The 20,974-nt window shown below is 39.1% G+C and overlaps 1 protein-coding gene across 1 annotated transcript in view; it reads left to right on the forward strand.

The window, feature by feature from the left end:
- The window catches only part of tdo2a (tryptophan 2,3-dioxygenase a), a 263,007-nt gene that overhangs the window by 167,483 nt on the left and 74,550 nt on the right, over nucleotides 1–20,974 (forward strand). The gene's annotated exons all lie outside the window — the stretch shown is intronic.

Genomic DNA, 20,974 nt, shown 5'->3' on the forward strand with positions numbered 1-20,974 from the left:
CGTCATGGTAACCTTCCTCTGATTGGATAAGAAAAATATTTCACCATCGGCAATTTTTCCATTGGTTGTTGCTTGCGGAATCTGCCAAACAACATCGATTTCATTGGCACTTTACATAGTGGTATTGCGCAACAAGGAAGTGTGTATATTTACAAGCCGGGTAAGTTATCACTGTTTTCAGCGGAATCTGAGGAAGACGGTAAAAAAGACCGCACCTCTCTATCATTAATAGTTTTTAAGATATTTACACATTTGTAAAAGTATGCCATTTTGGGCGGTACCACCCAATCCGTCCCCAGAGTAATACCTGGCAAAGGTACAAGGTGAACTCCATGATGCCGCTGCACATATGTCCGTTAGTGCCACCCCCTTCAGTGCTGCCCAGGATGTGGCCAGACTCCTGGTAGAATGAGCTACCAGGTTCGCTGGGACTGGTAAACTCTGACTGGAGTATGCTTGTGCAATGGTGTCTACTATCCAATGTGATAGACGCTGTTTCGAGGCTGGTTCCCGACACTTTTCTTATCAAAACACAAAAACAACTGAGTGTGTGAATGTCGTAATGACTGTGTGCACTCAATGTATGTGCGAAGTGTTCAAACTGGACATACGGTAGCAAAATCAAGCTCTGTACAAGAGAGATCAGGATCAAGTTGAAATGCTGCAAGTTCGATTACTTGATTGATCGTGCAAGTATTGAGAACTTTAGGCAGGAAAGCCGGGTTCGGCCAAAGAGAGACTCCTGAATAGTCTGCTTTAATCTTCACTAACTGTTAAAGAATGTAACTTGCCCACTCTTTTTGCTGAACAGATAGCAAGAAGGAAAACTGTATTCCATGTTAGTGATTTATTATCTGCTTGGGCCAATGGTTCAAACGGGGCTCTAGTCAATGATTGTAGAACCATGGGAAGATCCCAGGATGGTGATCTTAGCCTTTTTTCTGGATAGAGGTGACGTGCTCCCTTGAGAAATTGAGTAACCAACATGTGTTTGCCAACAGACAAACCTTCCACAATACTGTGAAAATAAGAAATAGCCGCAACATAAACCCTTACTGTGTTGACTTTTCTTCTGAAGAAAGCATACAATAGAATCAAGACCACAATTCGTGGGGTCCAAGTTTTTGTCCTGACACCAGTTAGAGAACACACGCCACTTGCTCGAGTAGTTATCCCAAGTGGAATGCGCTTTAGCATTGCTTATGGTTTTCCTTACTGCCTCCTCCAGCTGACAAGAGAGGGGCTGAGTAGGGGCCAAACCCAGAGTTGTAACGTGTCTGGGTTCGGGTGCCAGATCTGACCCTCCACTTGAGAGAGAAGGTCTGCTCTGATAGGTAATGGCCAGGGATGGCCCTGTACCAGACGTAGGAGAAGTGGGAACCAATGACTCTTTGGCCATTTCGGGACGATCAGTAAGATCCAGCAATGTCCCAGATCCACCCGTTTGAGCACATGAGGAATCAATGGTTGGGGAGGAAAAGCGTATAATAAACCTCCCGGCCACTCGTGAGACAGTGCATCCAGTCCCAAAGGCCCCCCTTGGCCGTTCAGAGAGAACCACATCTTGCAATGGGTCGTCTCGGCTGATGCAAACGGTCGGTGTGGGCTTTCCCAAACCGGGCCTATATCAGATTCACCACCTCCGGGTGTAGTCGCCATTCCCCCGGGAGAGGTCCAGTTCGGGAAAGGAGATCGGCTGCCCGGTTCACTCTTCGGGTATGTAGACTGCCCTGAGAGAGGCGAGTCTCGGGTAGACCCAAAACAGAAGTCTCCTGGTTTCCTGGAGGCAGCGCAACGACCTGGTGCCTCCCTGATGATTGATGTGATAAACTGCCGACGTATTGTCGGTCCTTACAAGGACATGCTTGTCCTGTAGGAATGGAATCAAGTGTCTCAAAGACAGATAGATTGTTCTCAGCTCCAGTACATTGATGTGTTCCATGGTCCAGGGGGACACCCATGAGCCTCTGACTGTTCTGCCTTGCCAGACAGCCCCCCAACCTGTCAGAGAAGCATCGGTTGTCACCACCATTCTCCTTGCTGGTATATTCCCCAGAGGAACCCCTTGATCCAACCTGATTCTTTTTATCCATGGACGCAGAGCCTGAACACATTTCTGTGTGACCATTAGCTTCACTCGCCTGTGTAATTTGGGGAGCTGAAATTTGTTGATCCACCATTGCAATGGTCGTGCTTTGAGCAGTCCCAGAGGCACTACCTGCTGCCGATATCATCCCCATTAACTTCTGGAACTGTGCCAACTCCATCCGCTTGCCTAAGCAAAAAGATTGTGCCAAGGTGGATAACTTTGTTACCCTCTGTGGGGATAGAGATGCTGTCATTGTTAGGGTGTTCAAAACTAACCCGACAAATACTGTTTCTTGCTGTGGTTCGACATTGCTCTTTCCGTGATTCATGCTGAACCTGAGTTCTTATATGGTTGATAACGGGCTCTGTATCTCTTAAAAACTTTTGATGGCTTGGTGCACAGATCAACCAGTCGTCCAGGTATGGGGGATCTTTATACCCACAGCCTGAAGAGGGTAAAGGGCGGCTGACACCACTCTGGTAAATACACGGGGAGAGAGGGAAAGGCCAAAGGGGAGGACCTTGAATTGAAATGCTTGGCCTTGAAAAGCAAAGCGAAGGAACTTCCTGTGATCTGGATGAATAGGCACAAGTATGCATCTTTGAGGTCCAGTGTTGTAAACCACTCGTTTGGTTCTATAACCTCCAAAATTTGGGCAGTGGTCAGCATCTTGAATGGCATCACTTTTATGTATGCATTCAGACGTCTTAGGTCCAAGATGGGTCGGAGACCACCATCTTTTTTGGGCACGAGGAAATATTTTGAATAAAACCCAGTGTGCTGTTCGTTGGGTTGTAGCTGAGTAATTGCCTTCTTCCTCAGAAGGGTTGCTATTTCTTTGGATAAAATTTTTGCCTGGACTGAGTCCTTGACCACAGTTAAGTGGATACCTGAAAACGGAGGTGGTCGCCGCCGGAACTGGATTCTGTATCCGTTTTTTATCGTAGTGAGTACCCAACGATCTGAGATTTTCTTCTGTCCAGGCATAGCTGGGGACAGATTCCGGCAGCTCCTCCAGGATTGCTACGCATTTCCCCCATATGGGCCTGAGCCCCTGGGGTTCCGCTTCTTTTGCGGTGCATCTCTTACTGAAGTACGAGACCGAGCCATTTGTGAATGTCGTGGCACTTGTCCGGCACTTCGGCTGTTATCAAACCTCAGAAAATGAGTATTTTGTCTTCCACTAAACTCCCATGGCCCTGGTCGACTAAAATGAGGAGGATGAGGGTGCTGATAGCCTCGATATGACTGCCTAGTTGCCTTAGCAGGACCAAACGTGCGTTGCACTGATTCTCTTCTACACCGCGCTTGCTCTGCTTTATCAAGTGTAGACTGAGAATCTGGATTAAACACACGGCCTGGCGTGACAGGCATGTAGGTCAGTTCCTTCCTGATAGTATCAGGCAGGGAGGTCTGTGCCAACCAAATCTGTCTAAGAGAAAGTATTGCAGATGACATAGAGGCCCCAATGTCTCTAGTAAGCTGGGCATGCGTAACCAGGGCTGCATCGACCAGCCCCATAATGTCCTGATCCTCCGGATTTATAAGTTTCTGTAAAGAAGCCAGAATTATGGCTAAGGCATTACCAGATCGGGCTGCACGTGTGGCTGCGTTGTAAGTTCGACACACTAAGTTATCGGTCTTCTCACACTCTTTCCGGGGACACCGTGGGTCATCAGTAACCCGGTCTAGACCCAAGGGTGTTAAAGACGCTATTTCACGCTCCACTGCTGGCATACCTCCCATGCCCGTTTCTGCAGCATATTGTATGTTAGCAAAACGTCTGCAACCAGCATTGAATTGGGATGCAGCTTTGGGGTTATTCCAAGCTTTACTTAGCATTTGTACATAGTCCTTAGTAACAGGGATCGAAACAGATGGTTGGGACTGGGAGACCCCAGCCCACACTCCTTGCACCACTGATGCACCACTGATGCCATTGATGTCTCAGCCGGTGTTTCCAGACCTAAAATTTTTGCAGCGCTTAGAATTCTGGTAAGAATGTCAGGTTGTGTACTCTCTCTATCATTAGCAGAAGATCTAGACTCATCTCCTTGATCTTCCTCACCCATATCCTGATCGTTACTTCCAAAAAGAGAGTCATGAGCATGGAGAGAAATAGTGTCAGGAATGTTACCTCTTCCCCCCTGATTTGGAGGGATATCGTCTTCAGAGACAACACACAACTGCATGCTGTTGTGTGTTTAACCCCATATTCTGTGGCCTAAAATGATCCATCTTGCCAGCCAAATACCGTAAAGTTGCTAAAATTTGCATCTGGGTATCAGCTTGAGGGTTTGAAGCCCTTGACCTTCTTCCATCAGAACCGCTAGGTCCATCATGAACTTCAACAGGAGAATTTTCCCGTCTCCGTTTAAGGGAGCGTGCATCAGCAGTTGATCCTGATGCTCCTCTATCATGAGTTGTCCGTTCAAAAAGGCTAGCTCTTTGCATCCTCTCTTGTAGGGAGAATTCAGCTGCAGCCGGACATGGTTTTTCAATGTCCTCCAGCAAATGGGCCATACCCAGACATGATGGACATTCCCGGTGTCCATCCCGAGGATGCATGGTAGCATGACAATAATGACACAGAGGTTGACTCATGATTGTAAGACAGCTGCGTACAGTTGTAGCTCGGATAACACACAAAAATATGAATAGTCTACTCCTGCGCAGAGGAGTTTGTCAAATAATATGTAAATGTGTGTATACATAATCAAAAACACATAGTAATGGTAACACTTTATTTTAAGGTGCTTGTAATAAGCAGTAATTAACAGTTAATAAGACAATTATAAGACCTTATAAGATGCATATAAGATGCATATAAGCTTTAACTACTTCATATAACTTCTGAGGACGCTTTGTTTCACTTTTCCCGCTCTACTCAATCGTGCCGCCGACGAGCCTCACGACAGTTACAGCCAGGGTGAGTGTAGACTCCATCCCCTGGGGTCCAGCTGGGTCATGACCACTCCAGGGCCGCTGAGTTGCCTCTCCGGGTTCGTCTTGTGCTTTAATTAACCCTTATATGAAGTAGTTAATGCTTATATGCATCTTATATGCATCTTATAAGGTCTTATAAGTGTCTTATTAACTGTTAATTACTGCTTATTACAAGCACCTTAAAATAAAGTGTTACCGTCCCCTCAGCTACGGACAGCAGATAAGTGGGTAAACAAATAAACCTCCTTTCAATTGATATGAATAATAGAGCAATAAAATTACTCACCACATCCGTACGCTTCTTAACCCTCTGGGGACCAGAGTGTTTTTGGGGCCCTTGGGATGTTTTGACATGCACTGACATTTGTGCTTTTTTCAGTTATTTATAAACATGTTAATGGCAAAGGTGTAAATTCACTCTATATAGCACAAACTTGGCTACCATGAGATCTGAGCAACATGTATGTACATGTTTGTATTTTTAATAGAATGTTTATGCGTGGTTATTGAAAAAAACAAAAATGAAAGTTGCTGAAATAAGACCACAAAACACATATTGATTATTTCTTCACAAGACTTTTGAAAATTGTATCACATAGCCTAGAATATTTGCTCCAAAACTATGTGAGAATCATCCTGACTACTCATTCAGATCAGTCAATAAAGTCTTTTACATTTTTAATGACGTGTTTTGTTTGAGAAAGCTTTATGCAGGAGGCTTGATCTCTCATTAATATGTGTGGCATTCCACACCTGAGAAAGACAAAGACCCTCCCCATAATGGCCCTATTAGGTGCTATCAGGCCATATCATTACAGGAGCCTTGCACAAAGAATGAGGAGATTTAAAAAAGAATGGCTTTTAGATTGTTTGGATTTATATAAGGAAAATACAGGGTGCATACGTCTGGACACTTCTATCACACACCCTTCACCATATAGACATGGTTTTATTTCAGTTCAAAGTTCAAAGTTAGAGTTGGAAACATCTTGAAAAGAAAATTGTCTTTCTCCATAAATGTCTTAGTTTGATCATACATATTTCAAAGTTGAGGATTCATTATTTTGATATAGCTTGAACAAACACTATAACATCTTAGTTGATTAGTTTATTGACAAAACATACTATATATTTAACATATGAGCAGAAACTCCTAACAAAAGCTTATTTGATGTCTATTTTAGAGTAAAAACTTTATCCAAAACGAGTCAACGAAATGTTGTCTGTTATTTAGTCTGTAACAGTGCATATCTGTGCGTTCATTCATTCATTCATTCATTCATTCATTCATTCATTCACACACACACACACACACACACACACACACACACACACACACACACACACACACACACACACACAAACCGGATCATAAATCGGATTTAAATCGGATCATTTAAAAGTACAAACTCAAATGATTTAAAAGATATATTGCTTATGGCTGGGTGAATAGTATTAGCTGAGTTGTGTTGAAGATTAGAGACGTGCTCCAGAAAAAAATTTGACGGTGACCGAGAGGCAGAACGCACACCCTGTTTATTTTCTTTATTTTACAAAAGCACAATATTTTATTTCGATTGTATGTGGGCACATAAAAAAGTAGACATTTAACAGATTATTTTCTCATATTTCTTAACTCTATATGAACAGAAATGATGGTAGTACTTTAAGTCTATTTTTCTGCTATGTGAAAATAAACGAGCAAAACGCGCCGGCGCGTTTCTGGTCCCCAGAGGGTTAAGCGTCGGAATACAAACCCTACAAAACAAATATAAACATGAATCAAATTTGTTAATTTGTAATGTAAATAATACCAACCACTCACCTGAAATATAGAAGAACAAGAAAAAAATTAACGCAATCCTCAGGGGCACCAGGCGCCTGCACTATGTGACGGATTGAAAAGGGTAAAGATTTCCAAATATCAGCGTATACACGCGGATTTTCTCCAAACCGGTCTCAGAAGAGGCGAGAAAGGCAAAGAGGAAGTGTTCCGTTCATCCGGATGTTTTATAGGGAACCAACCACTTGGGGTCAGTCATCTGACATTGTTTACATTACTGCCCTACAATGGCAAAAGACCTTAACTCGCTAGAGTGTGGAACTGAGAAAAATGACTTTAAAGATTTTTAGTTGTTCCGCCAAATTAATTATCGGTAGGACACTGAAAATCTGGCAATTAGATGTTTAAGTAATGCAAATTATGTACATAACAAAATTTGGAGCTCAAACTTGACTTTTGACCACTATTTTAAAGTTACTGTACACTGCCTTTGTTTTGTCAGCAAAAAGTGAGAAGTCATGCCAAGGCAAAAGGCAGTAACTTCCACATTATCAATATTTGGTTGCTGATCACCATTAACAAAATTATTATAGTAACGTATAAAATCTAGTGATCATGGCATGTATTTTGTATGATTTACAATTACCTAGCCTTCTAGTTATTGTGCTTTGGTTGCATTCTGGTGGCCCTATTAGAGGGGTCATGAACTGGCTTTTTTAATTGTTTTATATTGTTGTCTGAGGTCAACTTATGACGTTCGCTTGGTTTTTACATTCAAAAACATCAAAATGAATAAGTAATAGGCTATTTTCTACCCTAGTTTTGAGCCTAGCTCAAAAACGCTCGGTTTTTGGAAATTCTTATAATTTGATGACCTCTTAGATGTCAAAAGCTCAAGGAAAATTTGATTTCTCAGTTCATCACCCCTTTAATACATTAGACATGACAAAATACCTCCATAGCGGTAAAGACTAAAGAGTATCTTCAAGTGGTACCGAGTGGCAAAAGACTTGCTAAACACGCATTATAATGTAATGATCACGATAAAACAGATCCTCGCGCACATTCGACCCGGAGACTGGTTTATAGTGGTGGATCTGAAAGACGCATACTTTCACAGGCGTTTACCGAGATTCGTGTTCGAAGGTGTCACGATCCGTTCACGAAAAGTAGCCTATGCAGTGCTTTACCCCTTAGGACTCAGTAGGGAGCGCTTTCTGGACTACTTAGACGACTAATGCATTTATAGCACAACCTTCTGTGTTCTGCATCTTTTCAGTATGCGTTGGTTTCAGCTGTCTGCCCTATTATTGTGCGTGCACTTCGCTCGTCCCGCGGATTTATTCCGGACGCTGTGTTTTGTATGCATGCTTTTAACAGCTGTTCTGATGTTGTATGCACCAGCACTTCTTGCTTCATTATGTTGTATGCACCAATATACCCTTGTTGCTTCATTATTATCACTCTGTGATATATTCCCGCGTCGGCTCGACCGTGTTCAAGGCGGAGCTGAAGGCGCCGGCGAAGTTTTGGCACTCTGCCAGCTAGATGCATGATTGTTTCAACTAGGTCCGGTACCCGAACTGGGTGAGGCGGGGCTCTAGTTCTTTGTTGTATTGACCTGCTTCGGCATGTGTAACATTTTTCTGTCAACTCTGCATACCTATATCCTTCGCGATCGATATCGCACGTTTGTCGATGGAGCGGGTTAAGAGCATACTAAATGTTCTGACCGCATTAGTGCAGGACAAAGCTCTGAGGACATCAGAAGTTACAGGGACGGATGGTAGCTGTACAAAGTACACAGGCTACATCGTAATTTCAATTTTAATGGAGAGTAAAACAAAGGCAGAACACAGTATAATCTGATAGGTAGTATTATGTGACAGAACGCCAGCACCGTAACTTCATATTGACGCGCGGCTAAACAAAGGCAGAGTGCCGTAACTCAATATGAGCGTTCCAAAACAAAGCCAAAGAGCCGTAACTGGTGTTACGGTGTTCTGCCTTGGTTTCTCATGGGCTTTTGGAAGTTACGGTTAAGACAAACCATTATTTTCTCGAAAAAACAACGGAATTGACTCAAGATACTTATCCACATGATAAAGGAGGTCTTGAATATGCCAAAAATATCAATAACTCATTTTTGACCAAAAACGAAGTTACGGTCTTTTCCCTTTGCACAGCAGATTAGGTCTCGAGGAGAGCTAGCAGAATGGCGTCATTCAAGGTAAGACCGTGGTGACGGTCTGAGTGTGTCACGGTTCATCGATCCATGTGTTCGTTTTGTATATCTGTTGGTGTGTTTTTGGGTGTGGGGTTGTGTGTGTGTGTAGTGCTTGTTTGTTGCTTAGCACCGGCTGATTACGCTAACTGCCGTCAGCTGCAACTAATCTACTACTTGTTAGCTGCCTTTATCTAGCTGGAGGTTTTCATGCAGGGTGTCGGTTCGTTGTTCATGTTTTTGTATTCTGTCACCCAGTACCTGTGTCCTAGTTCCTTGCGGGCTCTTCCTGTTTTCCACGGAACATCCAGTTTGCTGAGGGATCATCCGGGAGATTGTTCCTGTCGCTGCCCTGTGTCCTTGCTGATCTCCAGTCCAGTTCCTCTCCTCTTGTGTTGTGTCTTCCAGGTCGCCCGCCTGTAAACGTGGTGTTTTGAGTTTCCCTGTCTGTTCCGTCGTCAATAAACTGTTTCACTTGCACTTGGATTTTGAGACTCATCATTGTGACAGAGTGAGGTCAAAATAGATCAAAGGTTTTCTTGTTTATTTTATGTAAAATTATTCCAAGTTGGGATTACTTAAAAAGTATGATCCAAAAATGGTGCATATATATTTTAAGTAAATCCAACACAGTGCAGGCCATGTGAGATCAAAACAAATCTTAGTTCTGTTAACTTAACATTTAAGCTCATTTATATATAAAAATAAGACAATTAAATGAGTTGAACCAACCATTTTAACTTATTTACTGCTATTGGTCTGCTTACTGCACTGTTTCAGTATTCAATGTCTTAAAATAAATTAAACATGCAAATCACACACAATAAAGCATTTAACTTTATTATTATTATAATTTTTTTTTTGCCAAAGGCTTGAAAGCCTGAAACCACACAGGAAATGTAACAAAATGTGGCAAATCGACAAATGGAAAACCACTTTTAACAGGTCACTTTTTCACCTTTGCAACACTTCTCAAAAGATTTAAATTTTTCCAACATAATTAACACATGGTTGCGTTTTCATGATAATCAAATGTATAGTTTTATCTCTAAAAACAGATTAGCTTATAACGCTAGTATAAGCAAAAGTTAAACGCTAGTTAATACCATTAACAAGGCTCAAAATAGCCCCACATTAACACGGTAGCATAATGAGGGTCCCTACATGCAAAGCGAAGCATTGAGAACTTTGTAAGTGTACAGACAGTTTAATAAGAAGATACTTTATAAAGACAGTACATTACGCATATACAGGCTGGAGCCATCTTGGAAAACAGTCTCGACTAGTCGAGCAACGAACGCCGTGCTAAGTGAGATGAACTGTGACTTGGAATCTCATATGGTCCGTTGTTTCCGGAAGAAACTATTTTAATAAACAGATATAATTCATACATTTCCATGTAATTAGTTTCACAAACGTAATTCCTTTCGACCAGCTCACTTAGCACGGCGTTCGTGACTCATCACCTCTATGCCTTCCAGCGTTCCCCCAGTCTGTAAAGGATCATCTGCTGAGCCACCTTTCGTGATGATCCTCAATGTGAGATGTTCCAGTTCCTCTTCGTTCCCATGAGTATCCTTAAAAAAAAAAAAAAACAGCACATCTGCATTCACTTGGTATTGTTCAGATTGTTGCAAAAAAAAAAAAAAATACATTGCATTGAAAATACATTGCATTGAAACACAGAATGAGAAAGAAATGTACCTTTATATTTTAAAATAAAATAAATCTCTTACATCTAATTTGGTTAAATTAATTAATTGCCATTATACAAGTTGTTTATTTAGTTTTGGAGCTCAACTTGGTTATTGATCGATTTTAGATGCTCACCTGATAATGCTTGATGATATACTTAGGATTTTCCGAGAGGTAGACAACTAAGCATCAAATTACAACTTCTCTGCGTTTTTTCACAGGACTGGTCTGAAAAGTATACAAATGTGGCTTTTCATGGTGCATACAAACAAAACAACAATTATACAGAGATGAGAGATCCCATAGAGTTTGAGCATTATTTAACAAACTAATTTTCATTGACTGTATAACTACTGATGGCAAATTAATGCTACACTCTACCGGTCAAAAGTTTTTGGATGGCAAGATTTTTTGATATTTTTAAAAGTCTCTTCTGCTCATCAAGCTTTCATTCATTTGACCCAAAATACAGCAAAAACTGTAATATTGTGAAATATTTTTACAATAAAAAAAACAAAACTTTTCTATTTGACTATATTTAAAAATGCAATTTATTTCTGTTGCCAAAGCTGTACTTTCAGCATCATTACTCCAGTCTTCAGTGTCACATGATCCTTCAGAAATCATAATAATGATTTGATGTTCAAGAAATTTTTTTTATTATCAATGTTGAAAACAGTTGTGTACCATTTTTTTTTCAGGATATGACGAATAGAAAGCTCAAAATAACATAATTTATCTGAAATAGAAATATTTTGCAACATTATAAATGTCTATACTGTCACGTTTTATCAATTTAATGCATACTTTCTGAATAAAAGTATTAATTTATTTTATTTCTTTCTAAAAAAAAAAGTTCTAATTGACCCAAACCTTTTAAATTGCATCATAAAGTATATTCAAATAGTAAACAGTTGTTTTAAATTGTAAAAATAAATAAATAAATAATCACAATATTACAGTTTTTGGTGCATTTTGGTGCATTTTGGATCAAATAAATGAAGGCTTGGTGGGCAGAAGAGACTTATTTTAAAAATATTAAACAATCTTACTGGTAGTCTGTGTGTGTGTATATATATATATATATATATATATATAATATATAAAAATAATAATTAAATGTTACAAATTAGTCCATTATTAAATGCCTATAAATATAAAAATTAGTCTATTAAATAATATCTATTAATTTAAACAAAACAGAAGTTAATTAATGAAGACTTTTGTCCAGAGGATAAACTTTTGAACGAATCTCTTCAAAAACATTTTAACAATCACTACTGGAATAGCCAAACAGTCAATAAAGATCTACAATTTTTATTTGAAGCTAAACTTTTGTTTAAAGGGTATTTACTTATTTTGATAATAATTTTGAAGGTTTAATAGACAGGGTTGTCGCTGTCATTTAGGAATAATATTGTGTTTGAATCAAGATCGCCATTATTTAATGATAAATCGTGCACACAGAGCTGGAGCTGCAGCCACCCCCCTTTCCCGCGATCCATGAATAGATGAGAATATGGGAATTTGTAAATATGCAAAGTACATTTCTTTTTATCCGAAAACTCATAGCCTGCATTTAATAAATGACAACTACATTTAGGCCTACTTAAAAAATACTCAAGTATAAGCTACGTGACAACTCGTTAATAAAGTAGGCCTACTTATCCGTGGGGGAGAGCGCTGTCCGAATTGTCCTCGTGTGTTCACACCGAACCAAATACGCGTCTATAGCGTCTAGACCAAGCGGCAACATTCTAAGCTGAAAAATGAAGCCTACCCGGAAGTGCGAAAACCTGCAATACATCGAAAATCCGCTAGAGGGAGGTCCCAAAAGGGAACAAATATCCATATGCCCCATGTTAAATTGTCTGTTTTCACAGCATAAATTCATGTTTTTACAGGTTGGTCCCATGGACTTTTATTGTATTTTTCGATAGGTTCCGAGTGCCTGACAACTGTGAGAGGGGTGAATTTTTTTCTAACTCATTAGTTTAGATTGTATTTAGATATAAAATGTATGACAAATAAGGGCGTGGTCAACTTTGATTGACAGCTTGATTGACAGCTGATAACGGGCTGCGCCGAGTGGGAATTCCTGAAATTTGACGTCTCGGCCATGATCTGATACAACACATCATACCACCTCTGTATCGTTTCTGAACATTTGTATAGAAATATCGTACACAAAATGGGTTGCTCTGCTATAAACTGCACTAACCGACACTGTAGGAGGAGGACTTCGCTCCTTTTTTTCCGGTAAGTGACATTCCACTACTATTTCACGTAGTTAGCATTATTTAGCATCAATGTTTGTGGGCAGTGGCACTGCAACAGTTAGCATTAAATCGCCTCAGATAAGTTAGCGTCCGAGGTACTTTACCTATGGTTATGACATTTGAAACACTGTAAATGCGTCTGCCAAATAAAGAATAGACTGATCTGCGAGCTAGTTGGTCGCACGTCAGAGGCGCCCGCGCCATTGGATGTGCAGTTAACGCAGCACAGCCTATGAGCGAGCTGCAGCTGCAAATGCGTTTTACATATAGGCTTCAGTAAATCGAGGAAAAGGAGTTTCAACATAAGAATGATACTGACTGTAAAAAGTAGCCTAGTCTGCCGCCGATCTTGTAACTTTACAGATAGCTGAGTCTGCTTGGCTGAAGAGGCGCGTCCACTGGCCGGCTCAGTCTCACACAAAGCCCGCCCTTTTACCCATATATGGATTGGCCAGAAGGTGGGCGGGGTTAGGATTTCCCAAGATTTTCCAAGATGGCGCCGCCCATACCCCCCCATAAACGGCCTCAAACCGTTCTTCTGAAAGTCTATAGGTGACGTCACAGACGCTTTGTCCATATTTTTTACAATCTATGGTCTAGACGCTTGAATCTTCCGCTCGAGTTCAAATTTTTCAACTTGCGCGGAAGACGTTCGCGGCAAATGCGTCGCCCAATTCGCGTCATTCGCGACGCCCGGCGCGAATGATGCGTCTATTCGTGTCTTTGCATTGAATTTGTCTTTATGTAGGCCTAATCTACTCGCGCAAATAATTAAATTTGCGTTCGGTGTGAACACACTATTAATGCATACGTGCCAACGTCATGGTCATATATTTCGAAAAACACAATAAATACTCTGACTACTATAAACACTTGACACTTGATACATTCGATGGAAGCACACTTGCTTAATAATTCAAATATATATACTCGCGTGCAAAGTCACTCATTTCATACATTAACATGTAGACTACAAACGTTTTCATACGTGTTCGTAAGTAACACGTTTCTAATTGTTAATGCAAAATTCGTAGCAATTTCTTGACCAAAAATGCAATAAACGATCGAGTGTACCTTAAGTAAAAAAAAAAAAAGTTAAGCTTACCTCTTTTCAGCGTCTTCACATATGTGCTTCACAAAATGGCTCCAATTTTTGGCTGGAAAGGCATCACGGGAAATTGCATATCACGTGGCTCGTATAGTTACTTAAAATGTTATGCTCGATTTACTTAATTTTGAAGCAATTATTATAGTAGTTGACATGACTTATATTTTTTCATTTTATTTATGCATACATTTAAGTTATTTTGTGTTACACACACTATATATGTTAAGTAGAGGTTGAACAGTTATGAATACTTAATTTTTTTGTGTTTAATCTAATTACTTTTATAAGTAATGATTGTTCAGCCAACGAATCGTTTTTTAGAGTGGAAAAAAATGTCTTTTGTTCTTTTGAAATGTCCCTGTGCAAGGATCTGCTTCTGTGTACTTGTTTACATCGGCTCAAATGTTTCTTCTTCGACAAAGACACTCGTATCCTCCTCCCCCCGCTGGCGTTTGACAGACGGCCTCTGAGAGGGGAGGCTCAGTACAATTAAATGATCCTATCAGCACTGAGAGCCAATGAATCATGCTGATGCCTATGGATGGGCTGCTGTTGTTTGCTACAATTCATATTGAGCCTAATGATGTTGTCCTTCACTTGGGCCCCACAACTTTAGTCAACATCCAATCAGTGATGCATGCCATGTGTCCACTGTGCATAAGTCTCTTTGTGTGCCGAGGTCGTTTTGCATGGTCAACACTTGGGAATAAAGAGGCAAGTTGAGAAGATCAAATACAAGGAAAGGTCTACATTAAAGTGTCAGAACAAGAAAAGGAGTCTCACTTTAATTATAAACTGGGTTTGAAGTTTTGCATATATGTTCGTGTTATATGCACATATTTACAGCGCAACAGAGAGTCTGTGAAGTCAATATCACTAAAAGTGTGAATGAAACCTTATGGAACATATTCAAGTTCAAATCGGATGGGCGCAATCCATATTTTAGCACCTCTGAGCTCAAAAGTAACAATCTATAGTAGTATCATTAAACAAAGATATGTTCAATCTATGTTAATGTTTTAATTCTGAGTGAGATTTTGTGCTTCAAGCAGGCTGCAGGCTTTGGTGCTTATTCGGCATGCGCCGTGTAATCGTGCTCAGTGTGGTAGGGCCTTAAGACACTTGTTGCATTGACGTAATGATGTAGCCTGTAGAAAGGGTCAGTGACAAATCTGAACAATCTTTTTAGTGAACTGATTTGGCAAAATTGATTTGAATGCCAAGTAGTTGTTACATGCTACACTGATCAGTAGTCAAAAGTAAAATATGTATGTTGTCAGCTTCTCACCGATGATCCTATAGGACTCTGTGAAGAGAACACATCTGAATCAATATCTTGACAAGCAGTTCAGCATATTTAGAGAAGCTCTGCTTAGAGAAGGCTAGAAAGTGAATGTTAGTTGCATGTGCAGAACATTTAACAGCTCTTTACATGAAACACATCTCATTTATGCATGGCTGAAAATGTAAAATGGTATATAAACACTACGGCTCAAAATGTTGAGGTCTGTAAGATTTAAGAAAAAAAGCTAATACTTTTATTCACCAAAGATGCATTGAAACTATCAAGTAACAGCAAAAACTTTTACATTGTTCAACAAAAAAAAGATTGATAAATGCTTTTTAAAAACTTTCTATTTTTCAAAGGATCCTGATTTTAAAAAAAAAATAAAAAATCAGTTTCTACAAAAAGATCAAACATTGATAATAATAAGAAATGTCTCTCGAGCACTACATCAATATATTAGAATGATTTTTTAAGGATCATGTGACACTAAAGACTGAAGTAATGGCTGCTTTGCCATCACAGGAATAAATTACATTTTAAAATATAATGCTATGGAAAACAGGGGACAGGGGTGTGCCCCACTGCAACAAAAAGAGCCCCAAAGATGTTTTGGACGGTAGCAGCACCACTGCTCTGAATGAACCGGCAGATGGAGGCGTAAAAAGGAAGTGACATGATGATGAAGCCAAAAGCTCAGTGTTTATTCCAAGAAGTGCAAAAATAAAGGTTTTCCAATAGAGTGCAAATTGTATTTACTAGTGATGTGATGTTCGGCACTGAGGCTTCGAAGCTTGTATAAAAAATTCACCGCATGACAACGATCACGTGCGTTTCGTGTTTATTCTCACACCTTTAGTTCCATTAAAGCTCACAAATCAGTCTTTTATAACAGTAAACAGTCTTTTCATGTAGTCGCAATGTTATATTGTGTCATGTTTATCAAAATAAAACTGATTAAAAAACGTTGACTTCACTTCATTGATGGTTATTTTGAACTTTATTCTTGTTCAAACAGATGCTGTATGAAGCAGTAAAGTATTCAATGAAAATGTGTCTGAAATATCTGGGTAGGCTAATTGGCAAATATTGCATTTATTTCACTTCAGCTGTGGTAAAGTATGCAAACACCACGTGAGCGGTCACTACGGGAACCAGAAAGTGTCCGACTTCACGTCTCCGTTTGCAGCTCTTCCCTGCCTGCACGCGGCAACTCTCGCCGATCGGTTACATCCAGCCGCAGCCGATGTCGAACACACCTATTCTCTGTTCTGAATCAAAAATAGCGCAAACCCCTTGCACAGGTTTCGAGTGTCATGCGCTTCGGTAGTGAAAAGAGGCCGTTCGGAAGTCTGGCAGCATTTTCAGGTCGTATCAAGTCCCATGTGAGAGAATATTCTCAAAGGCAGGGGAAGTAGTAAATAAAAAAAGAAATAGACTTAGCCCTCACACTGTTGAACAAGTCCTGTTCCTTAATAGTAAAAAAATCTTTAATTTCTTCAATTACACAACTCCTCAGTTCACAAGCACTTTCACTACCCAGCCTTTCACCATTCCACAATAGCTTTGTTATACAGTATGCCTATATGAGCCTTGCCTATGAACTCATCGGTTTAGGACTAGCTACGGCTAAAGTTTTAAGGCTGCATTTGTTAAACAAAGCAAAGTTAATTTGTCCTGTATTAATTCTTTCATAATTCATAGACTCATTTGTTCATACATTGCGTAAACATCAACACTAACACTGATGATTTTTATTGCTTTGTGGTTTTCATAGCACAAAGTGATTTATAACATAAAACAATAAATAAAAAATTGGGAAAGGTAGCTTTTCCACCTTTTGACCACCTGATGTCGTTAGTGTGCACCGTGTTGAAAAGCTTCGAGTAATGAACCAATTTACGATAGGCTACACTTGAGGAGAAAGCCTCAGTGCTTCACAAAGCTTCATTTCACCAACCATCACCTATTATTTACAGTAAAAATCCCAAAAAAGACAAAACAAACCAAACAAAATAAAATGTTCAAAAGTTGCAAACAAGCTTTGGCTATGAACAAAGCAATTTCGCTATACAACTATACTCCAACTCACTTTACTCTCCCAAACAACTCTGAGAAATCAAAAGGCCTATCCCCTCCTACTTGGACTAAACCATTCAGAAATTAAGGGTAATAAAGAAATTTAATAAAGTGATTTATAATAGAGGTAAACTGTTATAATACAAAAATACATAAACATTTGGAACAAAACAAACTAAATTAATTATTAATGTTTAACAATTAAACAGATCACCTTTCCCCACCTCATACATGAGAACAATGAACTGTGCCTTCTATTAGTGGGAATGAGATCTTCATTAAAGGGATAGTTCATTTTGAAATTAATTTTTGGTATGTTTTAGCTTACCTAAAGGGCATCCAAGATGTAGGTGTCTTTGTTTCCGCAGTAGTTTCAATTTTGATATTTTTAGGTCAAACCGTTCTTGTCTGTCAGTCATATAATGCAGGTCTGTAACTTCCTCAAAGAGCATGCACAGAGAAGTCCCAATTAAACATGATTTAATGACTCGTAAATGTAAGTACACATTGATGGCCTAAGACACGAAACGAGCAGTTTGTGTGAGAAAACGAACAGTATTTATATAGTTTTTACCTCTTGTAAACACAGCCACGTCCAAGTGACATGAGGGCGATATGAAGTGATATTTACGACGGTTTAAACATCCCAGATAAGCGCAAATTAGTACCATTTTAATTAGCCGTCTTACCTACAATCTCTGTTCTGTGTAAACAATGAGTGACGTACACGCGCGAGAGATCACTTCCGGCGCTTTCCGGCGCTTGCCGGAAAAGACCGAAGCGCCCGCGCCCTCAGACATTTATTGTGACCGGGTTGTGTCTGTTTGGGATGGGAAAATGTTCCAGCACGTAAGTATGACGATTTATAATATGTAGAGGATATATGGAAACAATAAACATTTAACATGATTATCGGTCTTGTTTTACTTCTTAACACAACACACATAAATGAACATAGTGAAATGTATGACTCATTAAACGTTAAACTGAGGAAGAAATGGCATGATGAGGAGAGGAACAACACTACACAATACACAATCAGTGGTGTGTTCAAATTTGCGCAGAACAGATAATGTGTATTATGATGTTACAATGAGAAGTGTATGTATGCATGATGTGTGTTCATACAGTGTCAAAATAAAAATCCCTTTCATAATAAGAGTCTCTAGTCAGAGCCTCACTGTGACACAGTTGTTCTAAATTGTAATAATATTTCACAATTTTACAGTTTCTTATTAAATAAATGCAGCTTTGGTGAGACTTCTTTCAAAAACATAAAAAAAAATATCTTACCCACTCCAAACTTTTGAACAGTAGTGTACATTGTAAGCTTTCATCCTGCCTATTACTCTATAAAATTACTTAATTCCAGATAACTGTGTTCACAAGTGCTGTTAATATAAATAAACATGACTATTTCCTAATTCTGCTTAAGTAAATAAGTAAATGTTGCAGTGTTTGATATCAACCAAATTAAAAGAAGATATTTTAATTTTAAAGGCACTAACGTGCAGTTTTTATATATAATACAATTCTTTGAACTATTCTTATTTTAAAGCAACCAACAACAGCACATTGAACCTGAGCTCATATTTCACTCATTACATTTTTAAAAGGCTCTTATGAACAGAAGTAGGAAGCCGTCATGGCGGTGCCCATTGGCTGTTCAAGAAAGTTGTGGATGTCTTCACAAAATGAAGCAAGGCAGGTACAGGGGTCGGGGTCCTGCTGTGCACAAATAGCACAGCGTGTGCGGGCCGGTGTATTTGTGTGTCTGCTTTCATGGTTTTATTGTGCATATAGAGCTAGAGGTTCATGTCTCAGAAGGTGTATGAAAGTTGCAGGGGATGAAAGGTCAGTCTCTCGCCTGAAGCTGTTCATCACCCTTGTTGAAAAGGTTGCATAGTGTTCGTGTTAGCTCTACTGAACGAATACGCCACCCCTAACCTCCAGAGAAGAGAGACCCATAGAACACCTCTGCCTCTGCCTCTTTCCCCTGAGAGAAACAGACCAACTTTTTGCCCCAAGCTCTCTTATCCTTCACCGTGTACAGAAGTCAAGTGATTTCCACCCACTTTAAAAATGTCAGCCAAAACCCCTGCAAAGTTTCATATCATTTTTTTTTAATTATTAATTCATGAATAAAAATTAATTTATACTTTACCCAAACATCAACCCAAGCAATGGCAAAAGACCTTCCCTGGAGTTACACAAGCTATGCAAGTTGATCTTAAAGAAGAGGTTTATATATGTGCATTTAATCCCTAAGATTGCATTGAATCTTTGAGATACTCCTGGCTAATAAATGAGTATGTGGTATTGTTATTGCATCAAGGAAAGCTAAAACTTTATCTTAGAAGTTTAGTTTTTGCCGACTCTTTTTGCCGCAATTGCGGCAGATTTCCAGTGATAAGCAGTTTGTCTATCCAAACTGGTGTGAATTTCTTTCTTCTGCTGAAAACCGAAAAATATATTTTGAAGAATATGGGTAACCAAACAGTTGATAGGCCCCATTGGCTTCCATAGTATGGAGCCCATCAACTGTTTGATACCCACATTCTTCAGCAGAAGAAAGAAATTCATTCAAGTTTGGAACAACTTGAGGATGAGTAAATTATGACAGAATTTTCCTTTTTGGGCGAACTATCCCTTTAAAACTGAGATGGGCCTTTTGCAGTAAATTTAATAGTCCTGTAATCAAACACATAAACAAAAACAAGTAATCAATTACTTTAAATTTTTTTAATTAAATAAGTCTACAAAATATAAATAAGTAAACAAATCAATCTATGCTATTCTTTCAATTAAAAAATATTTTCAATATCAAGAGTTGGGGAAAATAATTGCACTCGCCAATATTAAATAAAAAAAAGAATAAACTGTGTATTAAGAAAAAGATTTATAAAAAAATATATATATATTTATTATAAATAAACAAATATGCCACTAACTCAGAACACAAAGAGAAACCAATATGAAACTAGTCAATAATATTTTCTTTTCTTTTTAAATAAAACAAAATAAAATAATAAACAAACAATTTATTAATCAAAAGATTGAATGTAAGTAAATATGGTACTCACCTGAAGCAGATAAACCAATATGAAAACTAGTCGACAATCTATGCTTTACTTTTTAAATAAAGATAGCAAAATAAAATAACAAACAATATGTATTAATAAAAAGATCAAGATTGCACGTAAATAAATAAATAATTGTTCTCTCTCATGATTAAAAAAAATCAGATTTACAAGAAAGAGATTGCTTTTATTCCTTGTCTCATTATCATACCATGCCTAGTTAAAGTATAATGCAGCCTTTTTATTAGATGTTATGTCCTGTGAAGAACACTTGTTCTTCCTTGTCATGACCTCACCTGTGCCCTAGCATGAAAGTATACTGTAAGCCATCACATGGCATACAAGATAAGCCATGGCAGCACAGCTCAAGGCTGGCATGTCCATATGCTAGGCTCTGGAATATGTC

The sequence above is a fragment of the Rhinichthys klamathensis genome, unplaced genomic scaffold (genome assembly GCF_029890125.1).
Source record: "Rhinichthys klamathensis goyatoka isolate OS25496 unplaced genomic scaffold, OSU_Roscu_1.1 h1tg000186l_1, whole genome shotgun sequence".
Lineage (NCBI taxonomy): Eukaryota > Metazoa > Chordata > Actinopteri > Cypriniformes > Leuciscidae > Rhinichthys > Rhinichthys klamathensis.